The sequence below is a fragment of the Drosophila mauritiana genome, chromosome 2L, assembly GCF_004382145.1.
Source record: "Drosophila mauritiana strain mau12 chromosome 2L, ASM438214v1, whole genome shotgun sequence".
Taxonomy (NCBI): domain Eukaryota; kingdom Metazoa; phylum Arthropoda; class Insecta; order Diptera; family Drosophilidae; genus Drosophila; species Drosophila mauritiana.
In genome coordinates, this window is record NC_046667.1 from 22,815,611 (window position 1) to 22,833,483 (window position 17,873).

Sequence of the window (17,873 nt, forward strand, 5' to 3'; positions counted from 1 at the left end):
ACAGGGTGGGGTCCCTCCACAGCGGATTAATCGGATTGCTCCGAATCTTTTTTAGCTGCCTATCTTAGCAGCATATGTGGATTTTCTGCGATTGACAGCTGATCAGTTGTGGAGTCCTGTTGATCATTTGCCCGTGGTTGCGGGGCCTTAGGCAGCCTACCACCAGCGGCTGTTTTGCGCTTTGGAGATTCATCTAATAGCTTAAGGCCATTAAACTGTGAATTAAGCGCCGAAAGAAGTTCATCGGCTCGACGAAAACTATCTCTAGCTACGCCAAAGCTGTTGATCAGTTCTTTCAAGCCGCCTTTAGTTTGGCGCATAAACGATTTCATCTCGTTCGCAACCACAAGGCAACAGTAGTTTAGATTTTTACCCTTTGCTAGGTCATCACGGCCATTAAAACCAGCGCACTTAGTATGCACCATTCTATCACATAGCCAACAAGTCATTTTTGGCTGCTCAGGTTTTATAACTTGGCAACAATTTTTATAAAAGCAGACAACATTTACGGTTTCCATGTTTAACTGAAATCAGACCACTGTGCACGAAAACACAAGACCAAAACATTCAAGCGAGCTGTTAAAAGAACCGCACGAGAGCAGTCTGCACGCTGAGAAATTTAGATTTTGTGTCGGAGAGCGAAAGAGAGAGAGAGAGTGAGAGAGAAAAGTGCAGTTTATGTGCATGCAAAAAACAACACCAAACAGCACTGCGAACAACGCACAACGCACAAAAAGGGCGAGTAAACAAAACACAAAGACGATAAATGCAAAAGACTTTGTAAAGTTTAAACTACTGCACAAATCACAAATGAATCACTCGCGAGGCGAACGGGTCTTTAATAATTATGTTTAAAATATATGATAATTAAAGAAGATTATTAAAAACCACGGCTGGCTTGACAAACACATAATAAAAATCGGGGCGCAAAAAACACGACCGTTCGCTTTGAAAGCTAATAGACGATATATGATGGAAAGCAAAGTCCAACAATAAATAAAAAAAGAATTCCAAATTTATTTACTTTTACCATTTATCTTCCATGAATTTTTTCCCTGGTGTGTAATATAAATTAAAATTTGTCCGTTATCAAAATGATGAGCTCCCGTAATTTTTCTAAGTGTATTTCGTGAAATATTTTCAATAAAAATTTTTGTAAATAAAATTCAAATTTTCACTCCTCGGCGAAAGATCGATCTCCCGGCGCAGATGAGCTGAAATGAAAGCGTGGCATTTTCCACGAATACCTTGAGAACGTATGAACTCACGGATACTCTCACTCAAATTTCAAATCAAACGACTGCAAGCAAACTTTTATAAATTTTACCCGAAAATTTACACGCGCACTCTCTGAAGATGAACATCTTAGAAAAATAATTAGATTAGATTAGCTTACATAATATAAAAAATATTAAATACAAAAAGGAATTCAATTTAAATACAATTAAAAAATTCAAAAGTAATATAACTAAGTCTCCTACTCGAGTACACATTTTTTTTATAGCTTATTGTGAAAACTTGTAATACATTATTAAATTCAACTTCTTTTCTCTCATTTCAAAATGGCGGTTCGTTTATTAATAAAGTTTTCGATTTAGGTTGGGTCAGACAGGCTTATCTAGCATTTTTACATATAATTTAGATTTTTTTTTATTTAGATTATTAATTTTTAGATGTTCTCTTCATCAGGAACTTGCACTGTGCATTCTGGACTACTAATCCCGCTAAATTTTTCGCGCCCTTAACCTCACTTTGGGAGTAGCCTTCGTTGTTGCCTTTTTGACAATTAATTTAAATAACCATCCTAGGGTCCCGCTGCTGCTGCTTCTCCTCTTCTGCCACTCGATGGGAAAGGGCGCTCCACTAGACGACCTGCCTAGGTTATTTTCTCTCCTTCTGCCCGCCTGTGGCTGCCCCAGTCGAACCTTGGGGTCTGGGCGTTGAATCTGCTGCGCGATGGCTACGCCAAGCGAAGAATTTTCCGGCTTAAATTTTTGCCTGCCGTTTTGTGTAGAGGAAAACTCACTGCAATAATATTTTATGCGAAGAGAGCAAAAAAAATCTCACGCCCGTAGGTTATAATTTTTCACGACACGAACTTTTCACGACTTGACTCATCGACTATTTCATTAGAAAAGAAAAAAAACGGAAACTCAAGCCGAGTTTCAAGCTGAAACTCACTCTATTTACGATAACCAAATTTTCCGGGTGCAGCTGAAAAGGGTTGCATCCCGTCTAGTAAATTCCCGCTGCATAATACTGCATCTAGTATGACCCTAAATTAGTATGTCACAGCTGAGCGCAAGCTCCCTAAAGTTTGTTTATCGGGAACTATATTATTTTACCGCTTCAATCGCCTCTACACATTCACGTGGGTTGCCTTCCTAGTTTTGAGCTTAACCTGACTTTGCCGATACTGGATGGTTATTGCTACTGGGGTCATATAGCTTTATCGACTTATTACGCAATATTAGATTAGTTCGATCCTTCTATGTACTAGAGTTTCTTCTTCTACTAACTATCTCTCCACTAGACCTGCCTAGGTTATTTTCTTTCCTTCTGCCCGCCTGTGGCTGCCCCAGTCGAACCTTGGGGTCTGGGCGTTGATGCTGCTGCGCGATGGCTACGCCAAGCGAAGATTTTTCAGGTTTAAATTTTTGCCTGGAAAACACACGTAAAACTTAACCCCCTCACCGATAATGTCGAAGAAAACTCACTCTAATAATATTTTCAGCGACAAATAAGGTCTCACGCTCGCAGGTTATGATTTTTTTCCGACAAGAACTTTCCACGACTTGACTCATCGACTATTTTATTAGAAAAAAATAAATCGGAAACTCAAGCCCGATTTATCAACTGTAGGTGATTAAAGCAACAAGTCAAGTCAAGGTTCGCCAATGCCAGGAAATTAATTCTGCGAAAATTATGCTCCAACAATAAGCCGGTTTTTAAGGATATTTCTAAAGGGGATATAGTCAAACACGTCAAAATCGACGAAGCGCTTAACACATTGGGTTTGATCTGAATGCCACAGAAGGTTCAGTTATGTGGACGCATTAAAAAATTAACCATAAACAACCATAAGCAAACGAGTAAGTTGCAAGCCAGCATAGATATTTGATCCATAAGGACTATTTACTCCCTTGGTGGCGGCGAAGGCAACATATTTATACATACGCTACAAAACTATGGGACTTAGGTTGTTAATACGAGCTTCTACAAAATGTTAAAAATGGCTGGATGAGATGATGTCCAAGCTTTAACTTCTAGGCAGATCTTTGATACAAGTTCTACACATATATTACAAATTCACAGACTTCAGGTCGGAGACACAGACAGGGTCGGAGAATGATTATAAAATTATATTAAAAAAATGAAGAACATCCTATATATAAGCTACAGTATTTACTGCACCGAAGAATAACCGTAGAAGAGCCACACAAGCGCAGGCAACCTGTGCAGTGCATCAACTGCCAAGAATATCGCTACACCAAAGCGTACTGCACCCTAAAATCCATCTGCGTCGTTTGCAGCGATACCCACAGTACTGTAAACTGTCCTAAGAATAAAAACGACAGTTCAATTAAGTTATTAAGAATTAAGTTATGCAGAAACTGTGGCGAAAAACACAGCCAACTGGCGAGGATGCATTGTTTACAAGGAACTCAAGAGTCGCCTAAACAAACGAGTGGATTCAGCTTGGGATCGTATCACACCAACAATTCACAAAGTAATTGAACCGACTACAACTAACATCCCTTCGTCTGCAAGCCACCGAACAATGCCAAACTCTTCCTTTGCAAGTGTACTAAAATGTACCAACAGCAGTCACCTCCAGCGACCAGCATAAAATTCACCAAATAAACACACAGAACATGCAACAGCAGCCAATTTGCGTTGAAGCGATTATGCTTTCGATGCAGCAAAGCATGAAAGACTTCATGACCTTCATGCAAGAGCTTATGAGGAACCAAAACATCCTTATTCAAATGCTCGTTTCTTCTAAAACAGGATAATGACTCCCTTAATAATAGCTATCTGGAACGCAAATGGTGTTTCGCGGCACAAGCTAGAACTTACTCAGTTCTTAGCCGACAGAAACATTGACGTTGTGCTACTCTCAGAGACTCACCTTACCGAAAAGTACAACTTCCAAATACCAGGATATAAATCACCCGGATGACCTTGCCATGGAGGCACTGCCATACTAATACTATTGCGAATTAAGCAGCACTTTCTTGGTAATTGACAAGAAGACTGCTTACAATGTACTTCTATAAACCTCCAATGCTCACCTCGCCTCACAATCTCTGAGGAAAAATTCACAACACTTTTTGACTCATTTGGTGAAAGATTTGTTGCAGTTGGCGATTGGAATACCGAGCACATGTACTGGGGATCTCGGATAGCGAATCCTAAAGGAAAACAGCTGTACAACGCAATCATCAAACCGCAACACAAACTTAACTAAGTTTCCCCGGGAACGCCTACATACTGGCCAGCAGATCCCATGAAGCTTCCAGATTTGATTGACTTTGCCATCACAGAAAGGATATCCCAATCAATGGTTACAGCTGAGGCACTTCCAGAACTTTCATCTGATCATCTTTTGTACCCTCTACAACACATCGAGCAACCATGTAGGCTTACAAGCAATACAACTGGGCGAGGTACAAAACACATGTTTGTTCCCAGACAACCATGTATGCAGTAAAAAGTTTAACAAGACAAGTAGAGATACTGAACTGCTTGTGCTTGAAAAACGACGACTTCGAAGGGAGTGGCAGGAGCACAGATCACCTGGCGCAAAGAGTAAATTCTTCTGCTTCTCGCAGACTTACCAAAGCGCTTAAGAAAGAAGAAGCCCACAGGCACAAAGAACTCGTTGTGGAAAGACCACAGGAACCTACAGGCAACAACAGAAACGGTTGTACCTCTCCGTAACTATACCGGAAACTGGTCTCGCAGTGACATGGACAGAGCAAGAGTCTTCGCTGATCATCTTAAAAAAGTATTTCAACCAAATCGAGCCACTAACTCATTTACTCTCCCGCCTTTAACTGCATCTGACTTAGCACCACAAGATCCAGTAGAATTTCGGCCAAGCGAGATAACGAAAGTAATGAACGAAAGCTCCCAATTTGTGCAGGTCTACGAATCTGCTTGCTCTTCAACGCCTGGGAAAGACAAAACACAGCCATAATCATACAGGCCAATAAGCTTACTTACATATCTATCCAAGTTATCTGAAAATGTGTTGTTGCTACGCATCAGCCCCCACCTCAAAACACACTAGACACTCCCATCGCACCAATTTGGTTTTCAGGCAAAACATGAAGCCATTGAACAGGTTAACCGCATCACAACAGAAATTAGCACTGGCTTTGAACATCGTGAATATTGCACAGCTCTATTCTTAGACGTAGCACAAGCATTCGATAGAGTATGGCTGGATGGACTTATGTTTAAAATAATCACTCTGTTGCCTCAAAACATACATAGGCTTCTAAAGTCTTACCTATATAAACGAGTGTTCGCGGTAAAATGCAGTTCAAGCTCTTCAAGCGATTGTACCATAGAAGCCGGAGCGCCTCAAGGAAGTGTTCTGGGCCCAATTCTATACACCCTATACACGGCGAAAATCCCAACAAACTACCAGCTAACGATATCCACATTCGCTGATGACACTGCAACACTAAATCGATCCAGATGCCCAGTAAAAGCTACGATGCAACTAGCACGCCATCTAACTTGTGTAGAACATTGGCTTGTAGATTGACGTAAACGAAGAAATGTAACATTTTACCTTATTTATTAACGACCTCCCCTTAATAATAAAACATTCGCGTGTACTTATGTACGCAGACGATGTTAAATTATGCCTCCAGTACAAGGACTTCTTGCCATTTGGACTTACAATCCGATCTAGACCGATTTCAAATATGGTGCCGTGATAACATATTAGACTTAAATGGCTCCAAGTGTAAAGTTATGACCTTTTGTCGTGCCAACCCAATACGCACGACTTACACTCTAAGTGGGTGCTCTCTGGACAGAATAACACGAGTTGATGATCTTGGTGTTCTTCTGGACCCAAAACTAAAATTTTCTGACCATATTTCGTCTATTGTCAATAAGGCCAGGGGTGTGCTTGGTTTTATAAAAAGGTGGTCTAAGGAATTTGATGACCCTTACTTGACTAAAACCTTATTTATTTCGTTAGTCCGTCCGATTCTCGAGTACGGATCACCTGTTTGGAGTCCACAATACGCAGTCCACTCGGACCGCATTGAATCGGTCCAAAAAAACTTCTTACTTTTTGCCTTGCGGCGCCTAAATTGGGATGCAAACCGTATATTACCTCCTTAGATTAATTAGAGATCTAATTATGAGTTGCATGACCCTTACAGAGTTTTATGTTCTGACTATAATAGACTTTATCCTATTATCTGTAATCTTGACTCTCTGCCGCTATTAAAGCAATCTATTTTATCTTTTCTATTACATAATTAGATCCTACTAACACTTATATTTAACATAGTTATTTCACATTATATTCAATTCCTCGTTCCTGTTCTCTTTTTTATATCGCGTCTATATCTTCTCGCGAATCGAGCCGTACGATACACGGCAGAGCCCCTTGGTCGGTTGGGCGGGAAAAAAAACAAACAAACAAAGCTGCCCGCCCTTGGTAATGAACCACAGGCTCATCCCACAAGCCGATAACGTAACATACTTAGGTATTCATCTGGACAAGCGACTCACCTGGCGGAAACACATAAAGGCCAAGACGACGCACCTCAGGCTAAAAGCAATGGATCTACACTGGCTTCTAAACGTTCGCTCTCCCCGAAGCTTGGAGTACAAAGTCCTCTTATATAACTCCTCTTATGGCTCCGAGCTATGGGGCACCGCATCGAGAAGCAACATCGACATAGTACAGCGAGCACAGTCTAGGATTCTGAGAATCATTACTGGAGCTCCATGGTATCTTCGGAACGAGACTATACACAGAGAAAGTAAAATACAAAGAAAAACTAGCCTCACATCCAAATTCTCTTGCAAGAAAACTTATTCGAGTATGCAGCCAAAGCCGACTGCACCGGAACGACAACCAGCCCAGCGTTTGGTTTAGGCGATTTTGAAGAAAAAGTTACCATCTCTATTTATGAATAATCGGTTATAAAAGACATCATCCCAACACATAAGAAGACAGTTAAGTTCCAGTACTCCCAATTTTTCTGATTCTTGTTCTTCCTTTAAGTGCTTGGCACTGAAAAAGTGTTAATTTCGGAATGGACCATCATTGTAGACTACGAATTAAAGGCGTATTGTATTGACATGAGGATACTATCTGCCGGAATAAAAAATTTAAAAATTGTTCAAAGGTGTGGTCGTTACCGGCTTCGCGGCTTTATGGCACAATTTTTTTTTTGCAAATTGATAGAAAGTTACAAGGCTGATAAAAATGTGAAAAATATCAACACATTTCTCAAAAGTGTAGGCGTGGCAGATTTATGCGGCTTGTGGGCGTAAGAGTGGGCGTGGCAACATCGGTCGACAAACTTACACTTTGTCTTTGTCTCTAGAATCTGTATGCTGAATCTCAACCTCCTAAACGGACATGGGCAGATCGACTCGGCTATTGATCCTGATCAAGAATATATATATGTCGCAGCGTTGGCATTTTCTTGAGCCTGATCTTCCATATTGGCAAATAAACTTTTCGAGTGAAGCGAATTCCAACCGGCGTGCGCGATCGTCTGTATGCAACTGATCGTATTTTCTACGCATCGATCTATCCTTTACATACCCTAGCTGGACTACACTTGGCGACAGCGCGACAACGCCGTCGCCTCACTCGTAACGGTACTTTGGCGCCAGTCATATTCTACGTTGTAGTCAAATTCTAAGAATGACCTCACAATATACCAAACTCATTGCCCAGCTGCGTCTTGCAAGCACAGTGGTCAAACCATGCTAATAATATGACAGACACGTACAGTGGTCAAAATACATTCGTAATGCGACATATACATTATATAGTCGGAAAAGCTTCCTTCTGCCTGTTACACACTTTTTAACAAATCTAGTATATCCTTTTACTCTACGAGTAATGGGTATAATTAACATATAGATTTCTAGAAAAGTGTCTGAAGAATACCCAAATATGTTTGAATGATATCCCCAATATATATGAGGAGTTTAAATCTCGTGATGACAGAACCTTGTGGGATGCCATCAAAGACAAACTTAATTCTCATAGTTGTTTCTACAATTTCTTAAGATTAGGGGTATGTAGTTTCTAGTGAATCTGCTAGGAATAGAGAAGTTTAGCCGACTAACCAAGTCGGAACTATCAACTTCATCACAAAGCTCACAAATAAAGACTTTTCCGAGCACCGTTCTACGGTTAGCTAGGGAAGGTAAATTATTTTAAAGTATTCTACTGGAATAAGGAGGTAATATAAGCATTGCATCCCAACATTTAAGAACATTTCCGAACATTTTAGTTTGGGGTCCAGAAGAACACCAGCGGACCCCTTTAGAGTGTACGTCTTGTGTATTGGGTTGACACCACGTTATCACTGCACCATACGTTATCATACGTATGCACCACGTTATCACTGCACCATATTTGAAAGTTATCTAGATCGGATTGCATGTTTAAGTAGCAAAAAATGTCCTTATACTGGAGCCATTATTTAACATCGTCTGCGTACATAAGTACGCGACAATGTTTTATTACTAAATGAAGGTCGTTAATAAAAAAGGTAAAAAGACCCGGACCAAGGTTGCTTCCTTACGGGACACCAGATGTGACTCGGAAAATACAAGAAAGGGAACTTTAAAAGAGGACCCGTTGCTTCCTTGCTTCCATTTAGATAACTTAAAATCCATTTAGAAGATCAACAAGGAAACCTAATAAGTCAAGTTTCCTCACGAGAAGAGAATTATTAACTGAGTCGAATGCTTTAGTAAAGTCAGTATAGATGACATATGCTTAAAGATTATTTTTGAAGCCCTATATTACGAAGGAAGTTAGCTCCAAAGGGTTAGTGGTTTTTGATCCTCGTTTCATAAAACCATACTGACATGGTGATGTATAGAGGTGCTGCAAATGAGGAGTGATTTAGAGATTCCAATTTGCTACTTCTTTTATAAAGAGGTTCTCCGAAAGCATATCCTTTTCCTGAACTGTACCTGTCTGGCTAGCTTATAACTGGAGCCATGTCATGGCCGAATAAGGTGAAGAACAGTGCGTCTCCTTTGGCTGTATTGACAGAATGTGCCGCCAGCACAATTGGTTTACCCTGTCAGCTGTCCATTATGATAGCTATCAGCAGAATACGTCACGAGAAGTGGTCCACTTCGATAAATAAACGAAAAGAACAGATCGACGGTGAAAGTGCTGAAAACAATTGTAATAACTCAACAGTTTTGTATAATATGAATATTTATTGAATACTTTAAAACTTGATTTCAAACACAATTTTGTTTTTTTTTTTTTTTTTTTTCTTAATTAATTTATTTATTAAGGCATACGGGGAAGTCATGAAGCCCCTTTGTGTCCTTCTTATCTATTAATTCAGCCCATTTTGGGCTCGCCGGCTAACTATAGTTAGCTTTTTCAAATTTACAGTAATTTAACTAGAATTACATAACAATCACATATAACAAATTAACAAATAGGATTTAAGATAAGCGTCAGTTTCTGCGGACCCTTGTCAAAGGAGATCGGGTAATGAGATCCCTCGGTTGCCTTCTATTGAGCCTCCTTGGATCTAGAGATCCAGATCTATTTAGAGCGCTGGCCAGCCGATTTCTGTGGCGCTCCAGCCTGTCCAGCCGATTTCTGTGGCGCTCCAGCCTGTCATGGTGCTGGTTGCTGCTCGAGTGCTGGTTTATTTCGTCAAATACCGTTCCTAGTTTCAGGTGCAGAGTGGTGTTTCGAACAAACCACTCGCAGCCGGTGATAAGTCTTGCTACCTTATTTTGAATAGCCTGGATTCTTTTGATTTGGCTGTCGCATGCCAAGCCCCAGATTTGGCACCCATACTTCCAGTTTGGTGCTAAGGTCTGTTTGTAAATTGTCAGCTTGTTGGATAGCGACAATTTACTGCGCGAACAAAGTAGCCAGTAGTGCTTCGCCACCTTAGCACGGTCACATGCTTGGAAAATGTGAGTCTGCGATCCAGAAGCACTCCAAGGTACTTTGCTGCGTTCGGCTGTGGTACGGGGGCTTCCTCGATGTAGACGGGCGGTGGCGTTCTCCGCTTTAAAGTAAAGCAGACGTTGTTGGATTTACTGCTATTGATGCCAATGTTCCAACGTCTTGCCCATTCCGAGAACCGGTATGCAAAGTCCTGGATACCATCGGCTGCGTCGTGCTCGCATCGGGACCTGTAGGTGACGCACACGTCATCAGCAAATGTGGCCAACATAGATTTCCCGTAAAGGCTTACATCCGGCTGCGGCATGTCGTGGCTATACAGGCAGTAGAGCAGGGGGCCGAGGACACTACCTTGTGGAACACCAGCTGCCACGTTGTGCTCGGTGGAAATTGCTGAATGAAAGCGCACAGCGATTCTCCTTCCTTCCAGGTACGATTTTAGCAACCCAAAATATGGAGCAGGCAGCGTCTGCTTGATTTTCAGTTGGAGTCCAATGTGCCACACTCGATCAAACGCTTCTCGAATATCCAAGAAGAGGCTGTTACAATATTCCTTACTGTCGTAGGCCGTCAGAATTTGCTCGACGACTCGATGGAGCTGCTCGACAGTACAGTGGCTAGCACGGAAACCGAACTGGTGCTCAGGGGTAATCCCCTCGGCTTCCATAATCCTTACAATCCGGACAGCAATCAGTCTCTCAAACACCTTCGAAATTGAAGGGAGGAGACTGATCGGCCGGTAGGAGGCGGGCTCCCTTTCCGGCTTGCCAGGTTTGTGGATCATGGTGATTATCCCGAGCTTCCACTGATAAGGGAAGTATTGCAACCTCACAATAGCGTTGAAAACCAACGTTATGTAGAGGATCGCTTGTCTGGGCAGGGCCTTCAATGTGGCGTTGCAGATGACGTCATGTCCAGGTGCTTTGTTGTTACTCTGGCGCACAATGACTTCGGCTACCTCGCAGGGTTCAAACGGCGTGATTGGCATATCCATTTGAAGCGCTTGGACAATTTTGTTTCATCTGCTTCCTTTGCCAACTCTCATAACTACTTCCGTTCGCTCTCAGGTTCTATCTCAGAGAGTGAGCGTTTGCCGATTTCCCTCTCGCACCGGTACCCACATCCCTTCTTTATTTATCAGCTTGATTTTTAATCCAGGTTGAGATGTATTGCTCTTCCAGGGTGACTCTATCAAAGAGCGTTGATCGGGCTTCTCCAGGTTCGTCGCAGGAGCAGGAATAACGGGGTCGCAATATGGGGTCCTTATTAAGGTAATACCACCCAAACTGCAATACTGTTCAAACATTGCACTAACATATTGTCTCCCATTATCCGTGCATCCGTTTTTTAGCAGCCTTGTATCCGTAGGAGACACCTTTCAATTCGGGCTGGAGGTTTCGAGGTTGGTTTAAATATTGTTTCTAGTGATTTGTGATCTGTCACCATCTCAAATTGCAGTCCTGCTTCATAGAAGTAAAACTTCTCAACCGCCCAGACTAAATCTAGATTTTCTTTTTCAGTCTGGGAGTATCGTTTTTCAACGTCCTAAAAGCTTCGACTAACAAACGAGATTACTTTAAGTTCGTTGTCTTCTGTGAACTGAATTAGCACGGCTCCAAGCGCAACAGGACTAGCGTCCGCTATCAGTTGAGTTTTATTATTAAGATCGAAATAGGACAAGTTTCTTATTTTAGCCAAACAAACTGTTCCGAGTTATATAGTTATCAGTTATCGAGTTATAGATATAGTTATCAGCCTGCTAGATTCATCGATTTCCAATTGAAGGCAAGTATTTTTAAGGTCAAGACGAGAAAAAATATTTTGCGCCCCTCAGTCTGATGATAAATGTCAGGAAAACGGGCAATGGATAGTTCTCCTTTAAGATGGCTTTATTAGCTAGTCTCATATCTATGTATATTCGAAGATCGCCGTTTTCTTTAAAAGCTATTACCATGGGTGATATCCAAGGAGAATGACCTAGGACTGGTTCAATAATATCAAGAGCAAGGGTCTCGTCCAATTTCGTCATTACCTTATTTTCCAACGCAATTGGTATGCGCCGCATTGGTTGTTGAGTCAAGAGTGATTGTTTTCCAATTTTAATTACAAAAAACGGTGCAATTATTTCGGATCTGCGGCTCACAGATATGGGCGCATCAAAAATACAAATTACTTGCAGAAATTGAACCGAGATCCTGAGTCAATTATCAAAGAAACTTCTTTACCACCTATTCGGCATTTTATCAATTCGTCTTCGTCGTCACTTATGATTTTTAAACAATTGTTTCCAGGTTTCTTATCGTTCTCTTGCTCTACCCAACGCACGCTGGAGCGCAGTCGTTTTATTATTATAGGTGTTATTTTGGCTACCTGGTCGCTTTAAATTGGTTCTGCACTTGTGTGCAAAATTACCCAAGCGAGTACATTTATTGCACGTTTGCTTTAAAGCTGGACAAGCGGGGCTGTTGCCATTATGACCTTTTCGACCACATCTGACGCACTCAAATTGATTGTTGGGCGACTTTAAGTCTAACGATGTTACCCTTTGTATTTTTTTTGACTTAAGCCGAATAAGGTGAAGAACAGTGCGTCTCCTTTGGCTGTATTGACAGAATGTGCCGCCAGCACAATTGGTTTACCCTGTCAGCTGTCCATTATGATAGCTATCAGCAGAATACGTCACGAGAAGTGGTCCACTTCGATAAATAAACGAAAAGAACAGATCGACGGTGAAAGTGCTGAAAACAATTGTAATAACTCAACAGTTTTGTATAATATGAATATTTATTGAATACTTTAAAACTTGATTTCAAACACAATTTTGTTTTTTTTTTTTTTTTTTTTTTTAATTAATTTATTTATTAAGGCATACGGGGAAGTCATGAAGCCCCTTTGTGTCCTTCTTATCTATTAATTCAGCCCATTTTGGGCTCGCCGGCTAACTATAGTTAGCTTTTTCAAATTTACAGTAATTTAACTAGAATTACATAACAATCACATATAACAAATTAACAAATAGGATTTAAGATAAGCGTCAGTTTCTGCGGACCCTTGTCAAAGGAGATCGGGTAATGAGATCCCTCGGTTGCCTTCTATTGAGCCTCCTTGGTGGGCGAGATCTATTTAGAGCGCTGGCCAGCCGATTTCTGTGGCGCTCCAGCCTGTCCAGCCGATTTCTGTGGCGCTCCAGCCTGTCATGGTGCTGGTTGCTGCTCGAGTGCTGGTTTATTTCGTCAAATACCGTTCCTAGTTTCAGGTGCAGAGTGGTGTTTCGAACAAACCACTCGCAGCCGGTGATAAATCTTGCTACCTTATTTTGAATAGCCTGGATTCTTTTGATTTGGCTGTCGCATGCCAAGCCCCAGATTTGGCACCCATACTTCCAGTTTGGTGCTAAGATCTGTTTGTAAATTGTCAGCTTGTTGGATAGCGACAATTTACTGCGCGAACAAAGTAGCCAGTAGTGCTTCGCCACCTTAGCACGTAGGCGCGTTCTGATGTCGGTCACATGCTTGGAAAATGTGAGTCTGCGATCCAGAAGCACTCCAAGGTACTTTGCTGCGTTCGGCTGTGGTACGGGGGCTTCCTCGATGTAGACGGGCGGTGGCGTTCTCCGCTTTAAAGTAAAGCAGACGTTGTTGGATTTACTGCTATTGATGCCAATGTTCCAACGTCTTGCCCATTCCGAGAACCGGTATGCAAAGTCCTGGATACCATCGGCTGCGTCGTGCTCGCATCGGGACCTATAGGTGACGCACACGTCATCGGCAAATGTGGCCAACATAGATTTCCCGTAAAGGCTTACATCCGGCTGCGGCATGTCGTGGCTATACAGGCAGTAGAGCAGGGGGCCGAGGACACTACCTTGTGGAACACCAGCTGCCACGTTGTGCTCGGTGGAAATTGCTGAATGAAAGCGCACAGCGATTCTCCTTCCTTCCAGGTACGATTTTAGCAACCCAAAATATGGAGCAGGCAGCGTCTGCTTGATTTTCAGTTGGAGTCCAATGTGCCACACTCGATCAAACGCTTCTCGAATATCCAAGAAGAGGCTGTTACAATATTCCTTACTGTCGTAGGCCGTCAGAATTTGCTCGACGTCTCGATGGAGCTGCTCGACAGTACAGTGGCCAGCACGGAAACCGAACTGGTGCTCAGGGGTAATCCCCTGGGCTTCCATAATCCTTACAATCCGGACAGCAATCAGTCTCTCAAACACCTTCGAAATTGAAGGGAGGAGACTGATCGGACGGTAGGAGGCGGGCTCCCTTTCCGGCTTGCCAGGTTTGTGGATCATGGTGATTATCCCGAGCTTCCACTGATAAGGGAAGTATTGCAACCTCACAATAGCGTTGAAAACCAACGTTATGTAGAGGATCGCTTGTCTGGGCAGGGCCTTCAATGTGGCGTTGCAGATGACGTCATGTCCAGGTGCTTTGTTGTTACTCTGGCGCACAATGACTTCGGCTACCTCGCAGGGTTCAAACGGCGTGATTGGCATATCCATTTGAAGCGCTTGGACAATTTTGTTTCATCTGCTTCCTTTGCCAACTCTCATAACTACTTCCGTTCGCTCTCAGGTTCTATCTCAGAGAGTGAGCGTTTGCCGATTTCCCTCTCGCACCGGTACCCACATCCCTTCTTTATTTATCAGCTTGATTTTTAATCCAGGTTGAGATGTATTGCTCTTCCAGGGTGACTCTATCAAAGAGCGTTGATCGGGCTTCTCCAGGTTCGTCGCAGGAGCAGGAATAACGGGGTCGCAATATGGGGTCCTTATTAAGGTAATACCACCCAAACTGCAATACTGTTCAAACATTGCACTAACATATTGTCTCCCATTATCCGTGCATCCGTTTTTTAGCAGCCTTGTATCCGTAGGAGACACCTTTCAATTCGGGCTGGAGGTTTCGAGGTTGGTTTAAATATTGTTTCTAGTGATTTGTGATCTGTCACCATCTCAAATTGCAGTCCTGCTTCATAGAAGTAAAACTTCTCAACCGCCCAGACTAAATCTAGATTTTCTTTTTCAGTCTGGGAGTATCGTTTTTCAACGTCCTAAAAGCTTCGACTAACAAACGAGATTACTTTAAGTTCGTTGTCTTCTGTGAACTGAATTAGCACGGCTCCAAGCGCAACAGGACTAGCGTCCGCTATCAGTTGAGTTTTATTATTAAGATCGAAATAGGACAAGTTTCTTATTTTAGCCAAACAAACTGTTCCGAGTTATATAGTTATCAGTTATCGAGTTATAGATATAGTTATCAGCCTGCTAGATTCATCGATTTCCAATTGAAGGCAAGTATTTTTAAGGTCAAGACGAGAAAAAATATTTTGCGCCCCTCAGTCTGATGATAAATGTCAGGAAAACGGGCAATGGATAGTTCTCCTTTAAGATGGCTTTATTAGCTAGTCTCATATCTATGTATATTCGAAGATCGCCGTTTTCTTTAAAAGCTATTACCATGGGTGATATCCAAGGAGAATGACCTAGGACTGGTTCAATAATATCAAGAGCAAGGGTCTCGTCCAATTTCGTCATTACCTTATTTTCCAACGCAATTGGTATGCGCCGCATTGGTTGTTGAGTCAAGAGTGATTGTTTTCCAATTTTAATTAAAAAAAACGGTGCAATTATTTCGGATCTGCGGCTCACAGATATGGGCGCATCAAAAATACAAATTACTTGCAGAAATTGAACCGAGATCCTGAGTCAATTATCAAAGAAACTTCTTTACCACCTATTCGGCATTTTATCAATTCGTCTTCGTCGTCACTTATGATTTTTAAACAATTGTTTCCAGGTTTCTTATCGTTCTCTTGCTCTACCCAACGCACGCTGGAGCGCAGTCGTTTTATTATTATAGGTGTTATTTTGGCTACCTGGTCGCTTTAAATTGGTTCTGCACTTGTGTGCAAAATTACCCAAGCGAGTACATTTATTGCACGTTTGCTTTAAAGCTGGACAAGCGGGGCTGTTGCCATTATGACCTTTTCGACCACATCTGACGCACTCAAATTGATTGTTGGGCGACTTCAAGTCTAACGATGTTACCCTTTGTATTTTTTCTGACTTAAGCCGAATAAGGTGAAGAACAGTGCGTCTCCTTTGGCTGTATTGACAGAATGTGCCGCCAGCACAATTGGTTTACCCTGTCAGCTGTCCATTATGATAGCTATCAGCAGAATACGTCACGAGAAGTGGTCCACTTCGATAAATAAACGAAAAGAACAGATCGACGGTGAAAGTGCTGAAAACAATTGTAATAACTCAACAGTTTTGTATAATATGAATATTTATTGAATACTTTAAAACTTGATTTCAAACACAATTTTGTTTTTTTTTTTTTTTTTTTTTTTAATTAATTTATTTATTAAGGCATACGGGGAAGTCATGAAGCCCCTTTGTGTCCTTCTTATCTATTAATTCAGCCCATTTTGGGCTCGCCGGCTAACTATAGTTAGCTTTTTCAAATTTACAGTAATTTAACTAGAATTACATAACAATCACATATAACAAATTAACAAATAGGATTTAAGATAAGCGTCAGTTTCTGCGGACCCTTGTCAAAGGAGATCGGGTAATGAGATCCCTCGGTTGCCTTCTATTGAGCCTCCTTGGTGGGCGAGATCTATTTAGAGCGCTGGCCAGCCGATTTCTGTGGCGCTCCAGCCTGTCCAGCCGATTTCTGTGGCGCTCCAGCCTGTCATGGTGCTGGTTGCTGCTCGAGTGCTGGTTTATTTCGTCAAATACCGTTCCTAGTTTCAGGTGCAGAGTGGTGTTTCGAACAAACCACTCGCAGCCGGTGATAAGTCTTGCTACCTTATTTTGAATAGCCTGGATTCTTTTGATTTGGCTGTCGCATGCCAAGCCCCAGATTTGGCACCCATACTTCCAGTTTGGTGCTAAGATCTGTTTGTAAATTGTCAGCTTGTTGGATAGCGACAATTTACTGCGCGAACAAAGTAGCCAGTAGTGCTTCGCCACCTTAGCACGTAGGCGCGTTCTGATGTCGGTCACATGCTTGGAAAATGTGAGTCTGCGATCCAGAAGCACTCCAAGGTACTTTGCTGCGTTCGGCTGTGGTACGGGGGCTTCCTCGATGTAGACGGGCGGTGGCGTTCTCCGCTTTAAAGTAAAGCAGACGTTGTTGGATTTACTGCTATTGATGCCAATGTTCCAACGTCTTGCCCATTCCGAGAACCGGTATGCAAAGTCCTGGATACCATCGGCTGCGTCGTGCTCGCATCGGGACCTATAGGTGACGCACACGTCATCGGCAAATGTGGCCAACATAGATTTCCCGTAAAGGCTTACATCCGGCTGCGGCATGTCGTGGCTATACAGGCAGTAGAGCAGGGGGCCGAGGACACTACCTTGTGGAACACCAGCTGCCACGTTGTGCTCGGTGGAAATTGCTGAATGAAAGCGCACAGCGATTCTCCTTCCTTCCAGGTACGATTTTAGCAACCCAAAATATGGAGCAGGCAGCGTCTGCTTGATTTTCAGTTGGAGTCCAATGTGCCACACTCGATCAAACGCTTCTCGAATATCCAAGAAGAGGCTGTTACAATATTCCTTACTGTCGTAGGCCGTCAGAATTTGCTCGACGTCTCGATGGAGCTGCTCGACAGTACAGTGGCCAGCACGGAAACCGAACTGGTGCTCAGGGGTAATCCCCTGGGCTTCCATAATCCT